The sequence below is a fragment of the Carassius carassius genome, chromosome 8 (genome assembly GCF_963082965.1).
Source record: "Carassius carassius chromosome 8, fCarCar2.1, whole genome shotgun sequence".
Classification (NCBI taxonomy): Eukaryota; Metazoa; Chordata; class Actinopteri; order Cypriniformes; family Cyprinidae; genus Carassius; species Carassius carassius.
The window spans coordinates 31,732,833-31,750,744 of NC_081762.1; the positions used below are offsets into that span (position 1 = coordinate 31,732,833).

At 45.1% G+C, this 17,912-nt stretch overlaps 7 non-coding genes across 7 annotated transcripts; 1 reads left to right on the forward strand and 6 right to left on the reverse strand.

Annotated features, from left to right (window-relative positions):
- Window positions 1–3,678: 3,678 nt before the first annotated feature.
- trnaa-agc (transfer RNA alanine (anticodon AGC)) lies at window positions 3,679–3,751 on the forward strand. Its single transcript has one exon. It is a non-coding gene; the product is annotated as a tRNA-Ala (tRNA).
- Window positions 3,752–4,820: 1,069 nt separating this feature from the next.
- trnaf-gaa (transfer RNA phenylalanine (anticodon GAA)) lies at window positions 4,821–4,893 on the reverse strand. Its single transcript has one exon. It is a non-coding gene; the product is annotated as a tRNA-Phe (tRNA).
- An 8,916-nt stretch (window positions 4,894–13,809) lies between these two features.
- On the reverse strand, window positions 13,810–13,881 carry trnaq-uug (transfer RNA glutamine (anticodon UUG)). Its single transcript has one exon. It is a non-coding gene; the product is annotated as a tRNA-Gln (tRNA).
- Window positions 13,882–14,187: 306 nt separating this feature from the next.
- trnai-aau (transfer RNA isoleucine (anticodon AAU)) lies at window positions 14,188–14,261 on the reverse strand. The gene has a single exon. It is a non-coding gene; the product is annotated as a tRNA-Ile (tRNA).
- A 1,406-nt stretch (window positions 14,262–15,667) lies between these two features.
- On the reverse strand, window positions 15,668–15,741 carry trnai-aau (transfer RNA isoleucine (anticodon AAU)). Its single transcript has one exon. It is a non-coding gene; the product is annotated as a tRNA-Ile (tRNA).
- Window positions 15,742–17,319: 1,578 nt separating this feature from the next.
- trnaf-gaa (transfer RNA phenylalanine (anticodon GAA)) lies at window positions 17,320–17,392 on the reverse strand. Its single transcript has one exon. It is a non-coding gene; the product is annotated as a tRNA-Phe (tRNA).
- A 101-nt stretch (window positions 17,393–17,493) lies between these two features.
- Window positions 17,494–17,567, reverse strand: trnai-aau (transfer RNA isoleucine (anticodon AAU)). Its single transcript has one exon. It is a non-coding gene; the product is annotated as a tRNA-Ile (tRNA).
- Window positions 17,568–17,912: the final 345 nt, after the last annotated feature.

Below are 17,912 nucleotides of genomic sequence, written 5' to 3' on the forward strand. Positions count from 1 at the left end.
TTCTAAACTTGGTCTTTGCCTGTCCAGCTGTGTCTGGTGGCATCTGGTAGGTATGCAATTGGTGGCTATATTGTGGAGGCACAACAGGCTGTACTCGTGCACAGGTGCAGCTACATTGGGCACTGGTGCAGCTGAAGGAGCCTGGAAACTGGGAACTGGTGCAGCTGGTAGAACTGGTGGACCTGAAAGGATTAAGTCATCTGATGCCACAAGATTTGCCACTGTGGCTTCCTCTCCAAAGAAATCAATGAAACCCTCATCCCTTTCCACTTGCTCCTCCACATCTATCTCCTCCAGCAAATGAGAGGTCCTCTCAGAGGTAGGGCACATGTCCTCCAGGGGCTGACTATTCTGCCTCAACAAGTACTGTACTCCAATGAGCTCTCCTGAGGAAATATTTGTAACAGAAAACGTTTTTAATGGAAATTATGCAGAAAGGTTTATTCAGAAATGCAGTAAATATTTTGTTGTCCACTTCTGTATGAACAATATATATCTAATTCAGAGGGTATCATAAAAAGACAGGATTACTCTATATTCTACTATGTATTTTATTTTCTCCCCTAAAAACCTAGAACACAGAATAATGTACAAATATTCTGGTAGTATAATTTTTCTCTGATATGTCAAAATTACATTATTACTGTCCAAAAGCAATTGTAATTTTAACAAAAACATGCTACATCAAGAGCTGCATTTATCAAAATATTTTTACCTGTGTATACTGCAGGTCGAGTGAAGCTTGGGACCAATTTCCTGCCATACAACTTATTGTAGTTCTCATTGACAGAGTAAACCAGCTCCCCTGTGTAAGAGCGCAGAGTTGAACCTTCATCTGCAACAGCAGCTTCAGCCCGGTCCTGATTCCAGCGTAATAAACCTTCCAGGAGATAAATCTGGAAGTTCAGGCTGTTTGCGCTGTTCCCTAGAAAAAGAAATAGAAAGCCAAATATTGCTTTGAGAAAATGCAAAACAGAAAATTTAATCTGCAAATATCTTGATAAACATGAATTAGTGGCAAAATGTGGTATATTCTGACATGACAAACCTGGAATAAATCTGCTTAGGTGGCAGTGAAATGATTCCAGGGATGTGGAGCCTCTGGCACAACGATAGGTTTTTAGAACCACCCCACTCTTGTTTGTAGTTCCAGTTTCAGTATAGAGCGGCACATTTGGAGGATCTTGGATACAGGTGACGTGCCGCCTCTGGATATTCCAGATGTGCTGCATTCTCACACTGTCAAGTAGTGGAACACCAAGAGCATCATCAAGAGTGAGATCCCCTGCATCCCACTCAAAAATACAGGATGACAGCCTAGCCATAAAAGTAGGGTACAACTGGTGGGCATCAGTGGTGCACCCTACTGCCAGACGTCGCATAAAATGCCAAATGTCTAGGCGGACGATGACATCGGGCCAGCCGCTGAACCGCCTCTTCAATTTAGTCTCTCCCACTGTCTTGCAACAATCACAGTCCACATAAATGACAGTGGGAGGATCAACACCAGCACTCCGGTATCGCTCCATGAGCCCTGCAGCCATGTGGTTTAACCCAGCCCCTTCATTCGCAGTCAGGACACTCATCAGCACCTGACCTATCTCATTGCCCACTGAGGTAAGCCACTGTGCTGTGCCTTTCGCAGGCCCGCTCAACTTCTTGGTGATCTGAAAGAAACAATAAGCATAGCAAATAATACAACAGGCATCCAAATCAGTTACACTGAAAAAAATAAAGCTCTCTCGGTTTAAAAATACATTATAGATAAGGGTACAGTCAAGTAAGCAGCTTATCTGACCTTCTTAGTTGAATCCATTTTTAAAATTGATCCATACGTGGATGTTATGCTGGCCTTTATGTGATCGAGCCTGTTGAGAATGTCCTGACTGTATACAGTGAGGAGCCATTTGTAGCTGGGTACTGAAGCAAGTGGTGGTGGCTCCTGGAAGTGCACCGGATGCAGGCCACGATTATCAAAAAAGGCCACACACTCTGATGTGTACCGAAGCGCACGTTTCAACCACTCCTCACTGTGGTTCTCTCTCGGCTGGCCGATGATCCTCACTGGGCCATTCCCCATGCCCCTCTCACGCAGCAAGCGAAGAACCCGAATGTCACAGGCATACCTTGGAAAAAAGTATTCATTTAAGTATCTTATTGTAAGGTATCTAATTATTGTAGGAACTATTTATCAAAAAAGGTAGCACATAAGTGAAAATGACTGCAAAATAATTACTTGCGTGTGAGGATGACCCTGAATTCAGATCGATGGGCCAGGTCCAACTGCTGCAGCACAGCATGACTCCAGGACAGGTAGCTGGTTCTACACCTGAAGCAGATCAGGGTCTCTGTCACCAGGTTGCAGTATCTGTCAATGTCTAACACCTGTCGTACCCTCCTGTGCAGTCCACCACCACACAGCTGTTGCGTGGCACAGGCAGGGTTAGTACACTGGAGCCGCACCTTCCACAGCTTATATGGCATCCAGAGCAAGAGACGCTGTGAAAAAAATCAGGTGTTGGAGCTTGGTGGTACAACAGGGTTGGTGGAGGGGGGTGATACCACAACTGTAGGTTTTCACGCAGCTCCAGCTTTCCCTTTGCACCAACCCTAAAAAGTGCTTCCGACACCCACTTCTGGTCTTGCTGTGGCATTGTCTGTGGCCACAGAAGGGGGAGATCTTCTGGCTGAGATGAGACCTGCTGATATTATCAAAAACACTGGTTTAAATAAAAGCTAAGAGAGCATTAAATGATGAAGACATCTATATATTTTGAATGAACAAAAGAAGGAACATGAACTAACATGGAAGCAATCAAAGTCCTCGAGACAGTGTGAAAGGCTAACGAATGCAAGTTGGCCTCTTAATTGACCTAAAAATGGGGCTGTATCTAACATGTAGAGGGATGTTAGGGAGGACAGCTGAAACGGTCAGATGTCACTTAGACCAGCGGGTCTCAATTCCAGTCCTCGCGCCCCCTGCTCTTCACATTTTGTAAGTTTCTTGTATAGCTTCAGACATTTGTTCCATTCGAACGTAAGTGCCCTGAGAACTGGACATCACATGAAATCCCTCCGTGATTCAAGTTCAAAGCGTATGTATATGTTCAATTCATAGTGAGTAATACAGTGGTGTATCGAGGTATACAGAGGTAAATGATGTCACACTTCTCCATGTGTGAAGAAGTTGCGCAGCACAAATCCATGAACCAATGTTCCAAAGTGAAGTATACTTTGACGGATTTCCCCTGCTCAGGGAGTGGGGAGCAATGAACAGTGTGTAGGGACCATGTCAATCACTAGGAGCTCACTTCTAATGAGCTGATTATCCGAATCAGGTGTGCTAACAAAGAGAGACATGCAAAACATGCAGACCTGGTGGGAGCGAGGACTAGAATTGAGAACCGCTTCCTTAGACTTTAAGTCAGTGTGAGCAAAAGAGGTGAGAAGTTTTCTGCATGATCCGAGTGTTCCAAGGTAGCCTACATAATACAAGAATCCATACACATGCATACTGGCATAAAAAGACCGAGAAGGTCCTTAAACACAAAAGCTTAATCTCTTTGTTAATTCGACAACATAATCTCGGCCAGTGCAAAGGAGCAAGCCCAGAGGAGGGACAGCCTCTTTGCTTCAAACCCATCATCCCCAGCTATGCTCGTCATTCTTGAAAGGCCAGGGGAATTAGCTCAAATGGTAGAGCGCTCGCTTAGCATGCGAGAGGTAGCGGGATCGATGCCCGCATTCTCCAAGTCGGCTACTGCCCTCTTACTCACACATCCCTAGACCAGTGGTTTTCAATCCTGTCCTGGAGGCATCCCTGCCCTGCACATTTCGCATTTCCCCTCATCTAACACACCTGTTTCAAATCATCAGCTCATTAGTAGAGACTGCAAGACCTGATTTGGGTGTGTCTAATAAGGGAGACATACAAAATGTTCAGGGCAGGGGTGCCTCCAGGAAAGGTTTGAAAACCATTGCCCTAAAGAGACCGACTGAGCGTTGACAGCAATGCTGCCACACTCCCAAGTAAGCTTTTTTTGGGCTCATAGCTGCCAAAAAGTATTTCAGACATGGTCCTGTGCAAATTGGTTGCAAAACAGTGCCATTTTACGCACAGTTCCCTAAAGCAGGGGTTTTCAAACCTGTCCTGGAGGCACCCCTGCCCTTCACATTTTGAATGTGTCCCTCATCTAACACACCTGTTTCAAATCATCAGCTCATTAGTAGAGACCGTGAGACCTTATTTGGGTGTGTCTAATAAGGGAGACAATAAAAATGTGCAGGGCAGGGGTGCCTCCAAGACAGGTTTGAGAACAACTGCCCTAAAGAGACAGACTGAGCATCGATGCAATGCGGCCACACTCTCTACGTTAGTTAATTTTTTTGGACTAAAAGGTGCCGAAAAGTATTTCAGACATTGTCCTGCGCAAACTGGTGGCAAAATAGGTCCCACAGAGATTTGAACTCGGATCACTGGATTCAGAGTACAGAGTGCTAACCATTTCACCATGGAACCTTAACTGGTGCATCTGTTGCTCACAGGGCCACAAACACTGGCACCATCGCCAAACTAGTGCTGTTTTATCTTTTCCTGTGGCAAGAAAGCACACAGGCTCCACCGAGATTCGATCTCAGAGCGCTGGATTCAAAGCCCAGAGTGCTGACCATTACACCATGGAACCAAAACTGCTTGGTTGGAGGCCAACTTGGAAACAGATAGCTCTCTGGCTGTGGGGAAGCAGTTATACAGAGAGGTTGGATCCCAGTGATTTTTTGTCAATGGCCCGTCTCAAAAAAGGGAAAAGTGTGGGAGATGTTGCTGAAACCCGGAATCGAACCAGGGACCTTTAGATCTTCAGTCTAACGCTCTCCCAACTGAGCTATTTTGGCTACAACAAACCTCTGCTTAGCAAGCAGGGATTTCAGTGAGATCACCCTACTCTTTGTCGGAGCTAAAGAAAAGAGCAGAGATGAGCCCCCAGACAATAAAAACAGATGGCCAGTACTGCGGTCGAACCCGCGACCTTGGCGTTATTAGCACCACGCTCTAACCAGCTGAGCTAACTTAGCCATCCATGTCTGCCTGATTGGAAAAAACCTGCCATAATGTTTGTGAATGCAATGAGACAATAAAGCTTCACGTTTTAACCTGAACAAGGGCTCGTCCGGGATTTGAACCCGGGACCTCTCGCACCCAAAGCGAGAATCATACCCCTAGGGCAAGCAAAGTCCTCGAGACAGTGTGAAAGGCTAACGAATGCAAGTTGGCCTCTTAATTGACCTAAAAATGGGGCTGTATCTAACATGTAGAGGGATGTTAGGTAGGACAGCTGAAACGGTCAGATGTCACTTAGACCAGCGGGTCTCAATTCCAGTCCCGGAAGGGAGGAGGCCAACTTGGAAACAGATAGCTCTCTGGCTGTGGGGAAGCAGTTATACCTGTTCCTCTGGGTGTAACGGGACACAGAAGCAGCAGCGCTGGAGCAGGCGCTGGAGCAGGCGGAGCTGGGCCTGCACCGGATGTCAAAGCACCAGAAGATGGAATCACCATCGACACAGTCATGTCTGGGTTAAGGACTAGTGTGCCTAACAGTGACCCAGGTGCTGAAATGGGCTGCACAACTCCTGCTGCTGTGGGGACGGGTGCGATAGGGCACTCCCTTTTGGCAGAAGTGGGCCGGCGACCCGGTCGCAGAATTGGAGCCTGTCCTTCTCGATTTGGCGGAAGGATAAATTGATGTTTTGGGCCTGATGTTGATGGCACGTCATCCAATTTTTCCCTCGGCAGAGGAAGCTGCGTATCAGCCACATCAATTGGGTCAGATGGAGTCAGTCCCTGGGCGAGGACACTCATTTCCTGATTTTTCTGCTGCCGTTGAAACCTGAAAGTAAATTACTTGTAAAATATATATATATATATATATATATATATATATATATATATATATATATATATATATATATATATATATATATATATATATATATATATATATATATATATATATATATGTGTGTGTGTGTGTGTGTGTGTGTACAGAAGTATTCAGTTCCCTGGAACCAAATAATGTGCCTTGCTTACCACTGAATGAGTGTCCTCTGGTTCAGCTCAAACAGCTGGATCATTGTTTCATCCATCAGCCTTCGACTGTTAAGCACCAGGTCTCGGATGTGGTGGTAATCTGAAAGGATTTTAGACCACCTGGGGGTGCAAACTCCAGCCTTCTTGGTCGGTGACTTGTGTAAAGAACACAGCTTCATACAAATGGCCTCAACCAAGCGGCTGGTGCTGGGCCACTCTGCTGGACCCCCAGGATGTCCAATCAGACACCGTTTCACACTCTCCACACCCGGTGTGACTCCGGACCGCTTCGGTGCCTTAAAGCGCCCATGTGTCAGCTGAGGCTGATGTCGAGGCTGATAGTTGACCTGCTGTTTATCAACGTCAGGGAGAGCTGTCCACAGCTGGATGGCCTCTGTCACCTGCAGGTCGGTGAGGTAAGGAGCCTCACGAAGACCCACCAGGAAACCAGCCAGATCCTGGACCTTGTCCCACCCAGCGATGCCATCAGGTCCAATGACTGCTCCCTAGTAAATGCAGATTAGTGTTAATATACACTTTCAGTCAAAAGCCTTTGAACAGAAATATTTTTTTACATTTTTTAAAGAATTCTGCTCGACAAGCCTGCATTTATTTTATTCAAATACAACAAAAGCCATTATATTGTGAAATAATTTTACTATTTAAAATAAAAATGCTTTCTATTTGAATATAGTTTAAAGTGTAAGTTATTTCTGTGATGCACAGCTGTATTTTCAGCATCATTCCTCCAGTCTTCAGTGTCACATGATCTTCAGAAATCATTCAGATATCCTGATTTGTTCTTCTAGAAACCTTTTTTTATTGATATTATTATCAATATTTAGAACAGTTGTGTACATTTTGTTCAAGATTCTTTGATGAATAGAAGGATCCAAGATAAGAGTTTATCTGTAATAAAAAGCTTTTTTAACATTATACACTATACCATCCAAAAGTGTGGAGTCAGAACATTTAAATCATTATATATTTAGTATTAAATTATAGAAATTAATACTTTTATTTAGCAAGGACGCATTAAATAGATGATAAAGACATTTATAATGTTACAATATATACTGAACTTTCTATTCATCAAAGAAACCTAAACAAAAAATCTCTAGGAGCTATTTTTATTCAAATGGATAGCAGTTATTTTAAATAGTAAAAATATTTCAAAATATTACTGCTTTTGTTGTATTTTGAATCAAATAAATGCAGGCTTAAAAAAAAAAAACCTTGCTTGTAGTGTATTTGGAATAAAACGAGACTGAAACAAAATAAAGCCCTTAGAGTGTCTTACCTGAGCCTCGCCGGAGACACTGCTTCCAGTGTCAGATGGCTGTGACAGCACTGAAGAGGCAGGGGCGAGATGCTGTCCCTCTCCTCCAGATGATGTGGACGGCTCAGCCAGTGATGCTGGGGACTGAGGCAGAGGCAAAGATGAGGGGCTGTTTCTGAGATCACGGCAGGGGTCATCCTCATACAGCACTGGAACTGTGATGTCCTCCATGCTCTCTTGCTCAAACCCCTCATCTAGCAGGTCCTGATCATCAACCTCCTCCACCAGCCGGTCTTCCTCCTCTGGGTTCTGGAGCACTGGAGTCAGTGTTTTGCCAGTCTGGCTGTAAAGGTACTCGATTCCCAGCAATTCACCTACAATAATAAAATAATAAAAAAAGAAAAAAAGTGCTCTTAATAATTTATCAAGTACATTGGAGGCTAAATAGATAACTTAATAGAATATTGCAAAAGAACAAGTTAAATTTCTTACCTGTATATGCTCCAGGAGGGCGATAGCGCTCATCCCAGGGCTTCCCAAAGACTGTTCGGCTTAGCCGGTCCACAGCCTCTCTCATGGCACTGCCATATGTCCGAATGGAGGACGCCCGTTTTATGGCATCTTCCATTCGGTCATCATTCCAACGCATCAAGCCCTCAAGGAGATAGTCCTGAAAATGCGCATCGCTGGCACTGGTTCCTAAAAGTTAAATAATATTAAAAAATATATAAAAAAGGGTTTTATATGTCACATATGTACAATATATGTACTACACATAAGGTGCTCTGAAGTAACTTGTATACTACATTTAATAGAGTTGTGTAACTAAATTAAAAATGATTGTCACTTATTCCTGTATTACTAGTGACTTGTTAGTCAAGACAGCTTTGTCAATGCTAATGACATTAAAAAGTAATTGTAATGTAGAGTGTGACATTTATTAATGCGGCATTACTTTAAAGTGATGGAAGCAGTTACAGTGCTTATATTTTCTACAGAAAAATAATAATCCATATGCATGTAATACCTGGAATAAAATGGTTCAGGTGGAGGTGGAACGACTCCAAGGAGGTAGAGCCACGAGCACACCTGTAGCAGCACAGCTCCACGCTGCCTTTCTTCAGTGTCCCTGTCTTCATGTACAGCGGAAAGTCCTCTGGGTCTTGTATACACTGGACGTGCTTGCGCTGTTCCTTCCATATCTGCTGGATCCGTTCGTGGTCCAGCAGAGGAACTCCCAGGGTGTCCTTCCCATCCGCACTGTCAAACTGATCAATCAGTGACCCAATCAATCTGGCGGTCTCCTCCACCCCCCTGGTCCTCCTCCGGCAGTGCAGTGCCAACTCCCTCCGGGTAATGCGAGCACTGACCGCCTTTTCTGAGATGTGGCCAGTCTTCTTTGCCGCCAGGTCACTCTCTTTTGCAGAGCGAAGAGCAGCCACATCCTCTGGATCCCACTGAAAGATGCACGTGGACAGACGTGCCATGAAGATCCCGTAGAGTGGATGAGCCTCTGTCGTGACACCTGCAGCAAATCGCCGCATGAAGTGCCAGATGTCGAGGCGCACTACAAGCTCATCCCACTCCGAAAACATGATCTTCACCCGCGATTGGCCATACTGACTGCAGCAGTCCCTGTCCACGTACATCACTTTTGGGGCTGCCTCTCCTGCCTCTCGGTAGCGTTTCATCAGACCAGCTGCCATGGAGTCCAGTCCATGTCCCTCGGCAGCTGTCAGCACAGAGACAAGGACCTGGCCGTGTTCATTTCCGACATTTGTGCACCAGGCAGCTGTTCCTGAAGCAGCACCGGCAAGTTTCTTTGTGACCTATTGGGAATAATAAAAGATGTGCTCTTTATGTACGCACATCACACACATATCCATATCTGGCAAATTTCTGGATATAAACAGGGCTTTGATACCTTTTTTGTCGAATCCATCTTGAGAACACAGCCAAAGACAGATGTTAATTTGGCCTTGACCTCGTGCAGTCGCCCCAGAACATCCCTGGCATACACGGCTAACAGCCACTTAGGTTTAGGCAGGGCAGGTAAAAGTGGAGGACCAGCAAACACAGGAGGCTGCACAAGGGAGGACCTTGTGAATGGTTCACAGGCAGTCAGGTACTGCAAGACACGCTGTGTCCATGCCTCACTGTGCTGTTCCATCAGCTTCCTGTAAAGCTGAGTCACACTGTTGCCCAGTGTCCTCTCCCTCATCATCCTCAGCACCCGGTTGTCACATGAGTATCTAAGGAAACAACAGTATAATCATGCAAATGCTTTAGTTGGTAAAAAATAACCCATATAAAAGCACCTAATAATGAATGATTGTCATTATGAATTACCTGTATGTCAGCAAAGCTGGAAACTGACTGCGGTGGCCCATATCCAGCTGTCCTAGGATGTCCTCAGACCAGGCAGGATATTTCTTTTTGCAGCGTTTGCACTCCAGATACTCAGTGGCAAGGTCATACCACCCGTCGATGTCCACGACCTTACGCACGGTACGGTAAATTCCTGCCGCTGTTAGTCTGTGCTTACCACAGTCTGGGCGAACACAGACAAGAGGAAATAACCACATCTTCAGCGGCATCCATAAGAAAAGGGGCCGACAGAAGAAGAGGTCAGGTGAGGCAGGGGGCTGAGTGTTTATTAAAGGGGGCTGAGGAGGATACCACCAAAGTTTCAGCTGGGACACTAGTTCTGACTTGCCGGTTCGTGGGTTGGCCTTAAATAGTGTGTTCCGGATCCACTCATGCTGGAAAGGTGGAAGTTGATCTTTCCAGTGACTTGGAAGCTCAGCTGGTGGCTGGTGATGTGAAGGAGCTGGTGCCTTGGCAGTTTCCACTGATGGAGATGGACCAGCACAGTCCTCTGAGTGAATAGTAAAAAAAAAGCAATAAGGATGACTGTTGCATTTGATAGTAATATGCCATAAATGCAGCGCTCAAACAGCCTGCAAAGCACAATTTTTACAAAAAGTATTCATAAATATTATGTTATATTTAGGAACGAGAGTGAAGAAAGTGGTACTAGTGTTAAGGAACCAAAGAACACAGCATACACTATATTAATTTAAGGAGAATGAGGATCAGATGGAATGGAGGAAGGAAAATGTGGTGTGATGAATTAACTGTAAAGCAACGAAGCCCACGGACATGAAGCATACACACAGATAGAGTAAGGAAAAACTGTTCCTCTAATCATTAGAACAATGAATCTCCACCACCCTGTCTGCTCAGGGAGAGCTGAAGAGTGTGTGAGAAGAGCAAGCGGTGTGAAAAAGTTATCTGGTGATTATCTAACAACGGGTAAGTTCGGAAACGCAAATAAATAAACTGACACCTTGGAACATCCTTACGGTTTTGAAGAAGTGCACTCAAAGAAAGCATCCCGCTTGAGGCATGATATGATATAATTCTGTATTGTAAACAAAACATATTTTAAAATGTTGATTATTTTCCCCCAAGAAATAACGCTTCTCAGTGTGTTTTCACAAAACATTCTTGTAATATGTGCATTTGTGTCATATGCCACACCTGTATTTAGCTGTGCTTCACATTGTGATGCAGCAAATACCAGCTCCTCATCGTCATCTTCTGCAATGGGAACGGACTTGCCTGGAGCATAAATGTTAAAACTATCATTGTGAACAATACACAGAGACAAACATATGTAAGACGGTGCTTACTTACCAGTAGCGAAAAGCTGCATGGGGGGCAAATGTTTGGCTGGGGGTTCTGCTGCTGGAGGAGGTAAAGTGGACTGCAATAATGGATCTGGAAACGGCAAGTTGACAAGTTTGCCATAATGATAAATTAATATATGTAGAAATGCTTTAGGTAAAATTCTATATTCACACTCCTACTCACAGGGTTTAACTGGTGACGTGAGTTTTTTCGCCAGCTGTGAAGGCGACAAATTTTTGCCACGTGCCAACAGCGCTTTCACAGTTGCGGTTTTCTGTACACCAGTTTGGATAGCTGCAGGTGGAGGTGCAGTGGTTGCAGAAGCACTGGAGGTTGCAGCGTGAGGTGCAGGCTGACGTACGCTGGTGCCCACAGCAGAAGCCCGTCTTTTCAGGACATATGTCTTGAAAATGGCCATGTTGGTTTTGGGCCTGGCATCTGCCTTAACGAGGTACCTGATGAGGGCTTGAGCCTCCTTGCTCTGGTCCTCATAAACATCTTTCATGGACCGACCCTGGAAGTCACCAAACTCCACCATCAAGCAGCCCTGGTCTCCAGTTGCCCGGGCTTCTGCCTGCATTTCCTGCTTCCTCTGATACTTCTCCACTTCTTCTGCCATCTGTCTAATTTGAGAAGTGTACTGTAGGAACAGTTGTTTATTTTCTGACAGGGGTGTTGTCTGCGTCGTCTCATTGGAAATGCTGAGCACCAAATACACGGCATAACCCAGAGAGTTTTCCAGGAGCCATCTAAATCTCTGGCCCTGGTACTTCCCAAACTGAAGTTTGCAGTGAGCCAGTACTAAAAACTGGTCACTGGGGTCTCCACCGTTTGTGCTGACAAAAGTACTGGCCTCTGACAGCACCTCCTCCTTAGGTTTGGCCCTTCCAGACTCCACATTTTCAAGGCGCCTCGCCTCCGCCGAAGGTGCCATGAGGAGTCGGCTTGATGTTGCCGATTGCCGTTGAAAAGAGGGATATGCATACATTTTCTGAAATGAAAATCAGAAAAAGACTACTACCTTTTGCAATCTAAAAGACACCTGTATGTTAAGTGTGTAACAATAATTTAACAAGCTACGCATAAACTATATTACTGTGGTAATAAACATGGCCATGACATAAACTGTCCTGAAGATGAGTTTTCTACAAAGGACAGGAATCCCTGACATATAAAATATGTAACGTCAATATGAAGTCTGAAATTTCCTTTTATTTTCAATGCTGTCATCTTAAACCATGATTACACACACACCAGGCTACAAAATATTACATTAAATATATTATACTTCAAATGTTGTCATCTTACCCCAGGGTTACACCAGGTGCTTTTACCTCTTAAAATCTCAGCCATTTTTCTGTGTTTTTAACTTCCTGGTCTACCTAAATTAAAATGAGCACTATTCCCACATACTTTGGCCCATATGGATACATTTGGCCTTTTTTTGTTTGTTTTTAGTTAAGACTCTCAATGTTTTTTTATAAAAAAAGTCATTATTATTACATTATTTTAGAAAATATCAATTATTTCTTGGTAAATGCAGTTTTCCATATCTCCACAACAATTTGGTAATGATTTTTACAATTAAAATGTGTGTGTGTTATTATGTGTTAATACCAAATATAAATGTAAATAGTTTAATCATTATTTTCATTCATAGGGCCCAGAAACCATGATTTCTTAGACAATAAACACATCATTGTTGACAGTAGCATAGCTTAATTAGCTGACGGTCGATAAATTTAACTTATCTGATCATTTATCATGTGAAAAGTTACAGGTTCACAGGTACTGAAGAAAGCATGAACTGTACATGCCAGCTAGCTATACTGACACGATTCATTTTCCAAAAATACACACTGTATATGAATAAATAATGACCAGTTTTCAATGAATGAAGTAATAGCCTTACCTTTAACAAAGATGACAACAACGGCGATTGGTCAAAAGGAGGCCACAGGAGAGAAACGCGATTGATCAAAAGTAAGCCACGGAAGAGAAACGCGATTGTTCAAAAGTAAGCCACAGGCGAAACGCGATTGGTAAAAAGTAAGCCACAGGCGAAACGCGATTGGTCAAAAGTAAGCCACAGGCGAAATGCGATTGGTCAAAAGTAAGCCACAGGCGAAACGCGATTGGCTCATGTGGGCTTACTTTGTGCTTACTTTGGCTCAGTCGGTGGGAAGCAGTAGGCGCAAGCGAGAGGTAGCGGGATCGATGCCCGCATTCTCCAAGGTGGCTCCTGCCCTTTTACTCACACATCCCTAGATCAGTGGTTTTCAATCCTGTCCTGGAGGCATCCCTGCCCTGCACATTTCGCATTTCCCCTCATCTAACACACCTGTTTCAAATCATCAGCTCATTAGTAGAGACCGCGAGACCTTATTTGGGTGTGTCTAATAAGGGAGACAATAAAAATGTGCAGGGCAGGGGTGCCTCCAGGACAGGTTTGAGAACCACTGCCCTAAAGAAACAGACTGAGCATCGATGCAATGCGGCCAGACTCTCTACGTTAGTTAATTTTTTTGGACTAAAAGGTGCCGAAAAGTATTTCAGACATTGTCCTGCGCAAACTGGTGGCAAAATAGGTCCCACCGAGATTTGAACATGGATCACTTGATTCAGAGTTCAGAGTGCTAACCATTACACCATGGAACCTTAACTGGTGCAGCTGTTGCTCACAGGGCCACAAACACTGGCACCATCTCCAAACTAGTGCTGTTTTATCTTTTCCTGCGGCAAGAAAGCACACAGGCTCCACCGAGATTCGAACTCAGATCGCTGGATTCAAAGCCCAGAGTGCTGACCATTACACCATGGAACCGAAACTGCTTGGTTGGAGGCCAACTTGGAAACAGATAGCTCTCTGGCTGTGGGGAAGCAGTTATACAGAGAGGTTGGAACCCAGTGATTTTTGGTCAATGGCCCGCCTCAAAAAAGGGAAAAGTGTGGGAGATGTTGCCAAAACCCGGGATCGAGCCAGGGACCTTTAGTCTAACACTCTCCCAACTGAGCTAATTCGGCTACAACAAACCTCTGCTTAGCAAGCAGGGATTTCAGTGAGATCACCATACTCTTTGTCGGAGCTGAAGCGCAGAGCAGAGATGAGCCCCCAGACAATAAAAACAGCTGGCCAGTACGGGGATCGAACCCGCGACCTTGGCGTTATTAGCACCACGCACTAATCAGCTGAGCTAACCGGCCTGGCTTAGCCATTAGTGTCTGCCTAATTGAAAAATACCAGCTATAATGTTTGTGAATGCAATGAGACAATAAAGCTTTACGTTTCAACCCGAATCAGGCGTGCTAACAAAGAGAGACATGCAAAACATGCAGACCTGGGGGGAGCGAGGACTAGAATTGAGAACCGCTTCCTTAGACTTTAAGTCAGTGTGAACAAAAGAGGTGAGAAGTTGTCTGCATGATCCGAGTGTTCCAAGGTAGCCTACATAATACAATAATCCATACACATGCATACTGGTGTAACAAGACCGAGAAGGTCCTTAAACACAAAAGCTTAATCTCTTTGTTAATTTGACAACATAATCTCGGCCATTGCAAAGGAGCAGGCCCAGAGGAGGGACAGCCTCTTTGCATCAAACCCGTCATTCCCAGCTATGCTCGTTATTCTTGAAAGGCCAGGGGAATTAGCTGAAATGGTAGAGCGTTCGCTTAGCATTCGAGAGGTAGCGGGATCGATGCCCGCATTCTCCAAGTTGGCTCCTGCCCTTTTACTCACACATCCCTAGATCAGTGGTTTTCAATCATGTCCTGGAGGCATCCCTGCCCTGCACATTTCGCATTTCCCCTCATCTAACACACCTGTTTCAAATCATCAGCTCATTAGTAGAGACTGCAAGACCTGATTTGGGTGTGTCTAATAAGGGAGACATACAAAATGTTCAGGGCAGGGGTGCCTCCAGGAAAGGTTTGAAAACCATTGCCCTAAAGAGACCGACTGAGCGTTGACGCAATGCTGCCACACTCCGACGTTAGCTTTTTTTGGGCTCACAGCTGCCAAAAGGTATTTCAGACATGGTCCTGTGCAAATTGGTTGCAAAACAGTGCCATTTTACGCACAGTTCCCTAAAGCCATGGTTTTCAAACCTGTCCTGGAGGCACCCCTGCCCTTCACATTTTGAATGTTTCCCTCATCTAACACACCTGTTTCAAATCATCAGCTCATTAGTAGAGACCACAAGACCTTATTTGGGTGTGTCTAATAAGGGAGACAATAAAAATGTGCAGGGCAGGGGTGCCTCCAGGACAGGTTTGAGAACCACTGCCCTAAAGAGACAGACTGAGCATCGATGCAATGCGGCCACGCTCTCTACGTTAGTTAATTTTTTTGGACTAAAAGGTGCCGAAAAGTATTTCAGACATTGTCCTGCGCAAACTGGTGGCAAAATAGGTCCCACCGAGATTTGAACATGGATCACTTGATTCAGAGACCAGGGACCTTTAGATCTTCAGTCTAACACTCTCCCAACTGAGCTATTTCGGCTACAACAAACCTCTGCTTAGCAAGCAGGGATTTCAGTGAGATCACCATACTCTTTGTCGGAGCTGAAGCGCAGAGCAGAGATGAGCCCCCAGTCAATAAAAACAGCTGGCCAGTACGGGGATCGAACCCGCGACCTTGGCGTTATTAGCACCACGCACTAATCAGCTGAGCTAACCGGCCTGGCTTAGCCATTAGTGTCTGCCTGATTGAAAAAAACCAGCTATAATGTTTGGGAATGCAATGAGACAATAAAGCTTCACGTTTCAACCCGAATCAGGTGTGCTAACAAAGAGAGACATGCAAAACATGCAGACCTGGGGGGAGCGAGGACTAGAATTGAGAACCGCTTCCTTAGACTTTAAGTCAGTGTGAGCAAAAGAGGTGAGAAGTTGTCTGCATGATCCGAGTGTTCCAAGGTAGCCTACATAATACAATAATCCATACACATGCATACTGGCGTAACAAGACCGAGAAGGTCCTTAAACACAAAAGCTTAATCTCTTTGTTAATTCGACAACATAATCTCGGCCATTGCAAAGGAGCAAGCCCAGAGGAGGGACAGCCTCTTTGCATCAAACCCGTCATTCCCAGCTATGCTCGTCATTCTTGAAAGGCCAGGGGAATTAGCTGAAATGGTAGAGCGTTCGCTTAGCATTCGAGAGGTAGCGGGATCGATGCCCGCATTCTCCAAGTTGGCTCCTGCCCTTTTACTCACACATCCCTAGATCAGTGGTTTTCAATCCTGTCCTGGAGGCATCCCTGCCCTGCACATTTCGCATTTCCCCTCATCTAACACACCTGTTTCAAATCATCAGCTCATTAGTAGAGACTGCAAGACCTGATTTGGGTGTGTCTAATAAGGGAGACATACAAAATGTTCAGGGCAGGGGTGCCTCCAGGAAAGGTTTGAAAACCATTGCCCTAAAGAGACCGACTGAGCGTTGACGCAATGCTGCCACACTCCGACGTTAGCTTTTTTTGGGCTCACAGCTGCCAAAAGGTATTTCAGACATGGTCCTGTGCAAATTGGTTGCAAAACAGTGCCATTTTACGCACAGTTCCCTAAAGCCGTGGTTTTCAAACCTGTCCTGGAGGCACCCCTGCCCTTCACATTTTGAATGTTTCCCTCATCTAACACACCTGTTTCAAATCATCAGCTCATTAGTAGAGACCGCGAGACCTTATTTGGGTGTGTCTAATAAGGGAGACAATAAAAATGTGCAGGGCAGGGGTGCCTCCAGGACAGGTTTGAGAACCACTGCCCTAAAGAGACAGACTGAGCATCGATGCAATGCGGCCACGCTCTCTACGTTAGTTAATTTTTTTGGACTAAAAGGTGCCGAAAAGTATTTCAGACATTGTCCTGCGCAAACTGGTGGCAAAATAGGTCCCACCGAGATTTGAACATGGATCACTTGATTCAGAGTCCAGAGTGCTAACCATTACACCATGGTACCTTAACTGTTGCAGCTGTTGCTCACAGGGCCACAAACACTGGCACCATCTCCAAACTAGTGCTGTTTTATCTTTTCCTGCGGCAAGAAAGCACACAGGCTCCACCGAGATTCGAACTCAGATCGCTGGATTCAAAGCCCAGAGTGCTGACCATTACAACATGGAACCAAAACTGCTTGGTTGGAGGCCAACTTGGAAACAGATAGCTCTCTGGCTGTGGGGAAGCAGTTATACAGAGAGGTTGGAACCCAGTGATTTTTGGTCAATGGCCCGCCTCAAAAAAGGGAAAAGTGTGGGAGATGTTGCCGAAACCCAGGATGGAACCAGGGACCTTTAGATTTTCAGTCTAACGCTCTCCCAACTGAGCTATTTCGGCTACAACAAACCTCTGCTTAGCAAGCAGTGATTTCAGTGAGATCACCCTACTCTTTGTCGGAACTGAAGAGCAGAGATGAGCCCCCAGACAATAAAAACAGCTGGCCAGTACGGGGATCGAACCCGCGACCTTGGAGTTATTAGCACCACGCTCTAACCAGCTGAGCTAACCGGCCTGGCTTAGCCATCCATGTCTGCCTGATTGGAAAAAAACTGCCATAATGTTTGTGAATGCAATGAGACAATAAAGCTTCACGTTTTAACCTGAACAAGGGCTCGTCCGGGATTTGATCCTCGAGACAGTGTGAAAGGCTAACGAATGCAAGTTGGCCTCTTAATTGACCTAAAAATGGGGCTGTATCTAACATGTAGAGGGATGTTAGGGAGGACAGCTGAAACGGTCAGATGTCACTTAGACCAGCGGGTCTCAATTCCAGTCCTCGCGCCCCCTGCTCTTCACATTTTGTAAGTTTCTTGCATAGCTTCAGACATTTGTTCCATTCGAACGTAAGTGCCCTGAG